This window comes from Procambarus clarkii, chromosome 11 (assembly GCF_040958095.1).
Source record: "Procambarus clarkii isolate CNS0578487 chromosome 11, FALCON_Pclarkii_2.0, whole genome shotgun sequence".
Classification (NCBI taxonomy): domain Eukaryota; kingdom Metazoa; phylum Arthropoda; class Malacostraca; order Decapoda; family Cambaridae; genus Procambarus; species Procambarus clarkii.
This window is the reverse complement of record NC_091160.1, coordinates 44,384,367-44,389,753: the sequence shown is the minus strand read 5'-3', so window position 1 is coordinate 44,389,753 and position 5,387 is coordinate 44,384,367. Positions and strand designations below refer to the sequence as shown.

General features: G+C 41.5%; 1 protein-coding gene across 1 annotated transcript in view; it reads right to left on the bottom strand.

The window, feature by feature from the left end:
• LOC123753381 (autotransporter adhesin BpaC-like) overlaps positions 1-5,387 on the bottom strand; it is a 102,212-nt gene that overhangs the window by 11,160 nt on the left and 85,665 nt on the right. The gene's annotated exons all lie outside the window — the stretch shown is intronic.

Genomic DNA, 5,387 nt, shown 5'->3' with positions numbered 1-5,387 from the left:
TGTGTGAATGATTGTCAAGCTTCCTTCTTGGCTTCTTAAGCAACGTTGCAATTTTCTCATTGTTAAGCGGACTGTTATGCTTGTGTGTGTGTGTGTGTGTGTGTGTGTGTGTGTGTGTGTGTGTGTGCGCATATATGTGTGTGTTTGTGTGTGTGTGTGTGTGTGTGTGTGTGTGTGTGTGTGTGTGTGTGTGTGTGTGTGTGTGTGTGTGTGTGTGTGTGTGTGAGTGTGTTTGTGTTTGTGTGTGTGTGTGTGTGTGTGTGTGTGTGTGTGTGTGTGTGTGTGTGTGTGTGTGTGTGTGTGTGTGTGTGTGTGTGTGTGTGTGTGTGTGTGTGTGTGTGTTTGTGTGTGTGTGTGTGTATGTGTGTGTGTGCGTGTGTGTGTGAAAAAAATTTGTTAGTAGTTAGTATCAGATGATTGACAGTTGAGAGGCGGGACCAAAGAGCCAGAGCTCAACCCCCGCAAGCACAACTAGGTGAATACACACCCTGCAAGCACAACTAGGTGAGTACATAATTTACAGCCGCCAACTCTATAAATCCCAGGTACCTATTTACTCCTAGGTGAACAGAGGCACAGGGTGAAAGAAACTGTGCCTGTTGGTTTCTGCCTCGACAGGGAATCGAACCTGGGTTCTTTGCACTACGATTCCCGAGTGCTGTCTATTTATGTATGTCCATATGTATATGTATACATATATGTATGCATTCGTATGTATGAAAACGTTTGAATAACCACATGGAAATAAAAGCATTTAAAAATATATGAAAAAGCATAAAAAAGCATAAAAGAGCATAAAAAAGCATTAAAAAGCATAAAAAAGCATAAAAAACATAAAAAAGCATAAAAAAGCATAAAAAAACATAAAAAAGCATAAAAAAGCATAAAAAAACATAAAAAAGCATAAAAGAGCATAAAAGAGCATAAAAAAGCATAAAAAAGCATTAAAAAGCATAAAAAAGCATAAAAAACATAAAAAAGCATAAAAAAGCATAAAAAGCATAAAAAAGCATAAAAAAGCATAAAAAAACATAAAAAAGCATAAAAAAGACATAAAAAAAACATAAAAAAGCATAAAAAAGCATAAAAGAGCATAAAAAAAGCATAAAAAAGCATTAAAAAGCATAAAAAAGCATAAAAAAGCATAAAAAAACATAAAAAAGACATAAAAAAACATTAAAAAGCATAAAAAAGACATAAAAAAGCATAAAAAAGACATAAAAAAGCATAAAAAAGACATAAAAAAGCATTAAAAAGCATAAAAAAGGATCGTAAATCTATTGCAACAATACCATTCGTTATTTAAGATAATTTTTGCCTGACGTACTTTTTAGCTGCATTTCGAGAGGCATTTTCAGAACTGTTCTTGGATGTGTGTCAGTGAACACATCAACATGCAGAGTCGCGCTTGATCTGAACTCTGTCGATTGATTGATTGATTGATGAAGATTAAACCACCTAAGAGGCGTAAACCACCTAACCCGTCAACTCTGTCAACAGACCCCTCTAACGATATGTCTTGACTCCCTTCTCCTGTCAATTCCCTCCATCTCCAATGTTCCGGCTTTCCCTGTCAATACACCATCAATATCACCTCGTTCCTCTGTCAATACCCTACAGTGTTTTTCCGTCAATGCCCTAATAATATCTCTTATTCCCCCTGTCAATATCCCCACAAATCGCTTCAGAACCTGTCAATATCTAACAATATCTCTTATACCCCTGTCAATATCTCCACAATATCGCTTCAAAACCTGTCAATATCTCCACAATATCGCTTCAAAACCTGTCAATATCTCCACAATATCGCTTCAAAACCTGTCAATATCTCCACAATATCGCTTCAAAACCTGTCAATATCCCCACAAATCGCTTCAGAACCTGTCAATATCTAACAATATCTCTTATACCCCTGTCAATATCTCCACAATATCGCTTCAAAACCTGTCAATATCTCCACAATATCGCTTCAAAACCTGTCAATATCTCCACAATATCGCTTCAAAACCTGTCAATATCCCCACAAATCGCTTCAGAACCTGTCAATATCTAACAATATCTCTTATACCCCTGTCAATACCTCCACAATATTGCTTCAGAACCTGTCAATACCTCCACAATATCGCTTCAGAACCTGTCAATACCCCCACAATATTGCTTCAGAACCTGTCAATACCTCCACAATATCGCTTCAGAACCTGTCAATACCCCCACAATATTGCTTCAGAACCTGTCAATACCCCCACAATATTGCTTCAGAACCTGTCAATACCCCCACAATATCGCTTCAGAACCTGTCAATACCTCCACAATATCGCTTCAGAACCTGTCAATACCCCCACAATATTGCTTCAGAACCTGTCAATACCCCCACAATATTGCTTCAGAACCTGTCAATACCCCCACAATATCGCTTCAGAACCTGTCAATACCCCGACAATATTGCTTCAGAACCTGTCAATACCCCCACAATATTGCTTCAGAACCTGTCAATACCCCCACAATATCGCTTCAGAACCTGTCAATACCTCCACTATCATATATAAAATATGAACACATCAAATAACTTAAAAATCTTAATGATACCAAAAAAATTTTAATTTCTCCACATTTGCTCAGGCGACGTCTCAAGTCATATGCAAAGTGAGCAACAGGGGGCAATCTGTTATATTGCCCAACTGGTAAAGGCATCCAGGTGTTGGGTATCAATCACTTGTGAATTACTTAATACCGTCATCAACCTTCCGAATGGACCGACAGTAGGGCATCAATAACGGGTCGTAAGACCCCCTAACTGCCGCTGTGATGAATCAATACGTGGAGAGATATAGGTGAGAGGAGATCGTAGCTCTTTAGTCATCTATTCCACGTGTAGAGGAGCTTAACGAGGCTGTTTCGAACGATATCTCCCGCCCATTGGCTAAGATCGCTCGGTCGTTAATAATAGTTTTCTCTTCTCAATGGTGTCGTTAATCGATATGCATTGGCTGGGCTGAGTTAAACGATCTCGTTTATTGGCCTCGATAACCTAATGGGTTGGTTTATTGATGTGGTCATTAATGTTATCTGGGGTCGGGTTTATAAATTATTAACCGGTGGGAGCCGGTGGCCGAGCGGACAGAACACTGGACGCGTGATCCTGTGGTCCCGGGTTCAATCCCTGGCGCCGGTGAGAAACTATAGGCAGAGTTCCTTACATCCTGATGCCCCCCTGTTACCTAGCAGTAAATAGGTACCTGGGAGTTAGTCAGCTGTCACGGGCGGCTTCCTGGGGGTGGAGGCCTGGTCGAGGACCGGGCCGCGGGGACACTAAGCCCCGAAATCATCTCAAGATAACCCCTCTATCTCTCTCGCTACATACATACATAAACATAGACGTTTTCGTGTATATCTATATGTAGCGGGTTACCCGGCGGTGCTCGGGTCTATTTCTCTTCCCCCTCACACCTCCAACCCTCTTTCCCACTCCCCCTCTTCCCCCTCCCCTTGCACCCCCCCTCAATCACTGTAACCATCTTCCCTACTCACTATTTTCATCACTGTAACCTGTATTAATTCAGTTCATCATTTTGCCATAAATTCTGAAAATGTGCTTTGAACTCTACAAAAATTATATCCCAAGTTTCATTAAGACTTTATGGAAATCACATGTTGAGAGGCGTTGGGTTACAGGTCAATATATCTGAGAGTATTTGAGTTAGGACAACCATTGAGAAGCCTATGTCAGTCCCATCCCCCAGACCATTCCACCTGCAAAGTAGGATGAGGCTAAACCCCCCCTCCCCTAAGCACTTGGCCTCTAATTTAGGACAGACAAATAGGTATTCTCATATAATATACATTTAACAGAAACATAAACATTTCTCAAAACGCATCTTTTTACTGGAAATATTACGTAAATAATACAATCTGATCATGTATAATTGTTTACTAATACAGGAATATACGTTTCTCAAGCTTGGGTGTATAAACACTAGGCTGGAGGTACCTATACAACTGGAACAAGAAAGTATATCCCAGTTAAGACATAATGTTGTGGTTACGTTGCTTAGTTACGTTGACGCAACGTTCTAATGTTGCAGAAAAGTTGTGGTTACGTCGTGTGTGATATATATACACCAGACGCGGATTAAAGCTTGATAAGAGGATATCTGAGTCAAGAACATAAATTTCGTGGATATCCTGACCTTTCATCAGTGCCAAGTGATATCTGGAATAGGAGGAGGGGACGCAGGCAACCGCTTGCGTCATCCGGATAACCTGTTGGACCGGCATTCGGTTAAACAGAGGACAACTGTAGCGTTCGGATAAACGATTGTACCACAGGAGATAACCCCTAACTACCAACCCTGTCTAACAACCCATTGTACCATGGGGGCCTCGTAGCCTGGTGGATAGCGCGCAGGACTCGTAATTCTGTGGTGCGGGTTCGATTCCCGCACGAGGCAGAAACAAATGGGTAAAGTTTCTTTCACCCTAAGTGCCCCTGTTACCTAGCAGTAAATAGGTACCTGGGAGTTAGTCAGCTGTCACGGGCTGCTTCCTGGGGTGTGTGTGTGTGTGGTGTGAGAAAAAAAAAAAAAAAAAGTAGTTAGTAAACAGTTGATTGACAGTTGAGAGGCGGGCCGAAAGAGCAAAGCTCAACCCCCGTAAAAACACAACTAGTAAACACCACAGCCCACCCTCTTAAAGTTTCCTAACGTCTAGACAATGTCGTCCTAAAGTGCCCTTTATCCTAACCTACCAGAGGACCCACAACAGAAAACGGGATATTATGTCACTTTCGCCAGCCGCTTTCATTTTCTAGTACGACGATTTTTGGCCTTAGGGAGAGTGTACGTCAAAATGCGACGTGCTATTATCAGACCGGGTTCAGTTCCTTGCCCTACAAGTTCTCTATCTCTGTCTGCCTGTCTATCTGTGTGTCTGTATTCACCTAGTTGTATTCACCTAGTTGTATTCACCTAGTTGTATTCACCTAGTTGTATTCACCTAGTTGTATGCACCTAGTTGTATTCACCTAGTTGTATTCACCTAGTTGTATGCACCTAGTTGTATTCACCTAGTTGTATTCACCTAGTTGTGCTTGAGGGGGTTGAGCTCTGTTCTTTCGACCCGCCTCTCAACTTTTAATCAATCAGCTGTTACTAACTAATTACACACACACACACACAGAAAACAGCCCTAAGCAGCTGTCTAACTCCCTAGTACCTATTTACTGCTAGGTACCAGGGCATCAGGGTGAGAGCAACTTTGCCCATTTTGTTTCTGCCGTTACCTGGAATCGAACCCGGACCCTAGGATTACGAGTCCAGAGCGCTGTCCACTCAGCTATCAGGCCCCAGAGCTGTATATTCTGTCTGTCTATCTGTCTGATTTTCTCTATC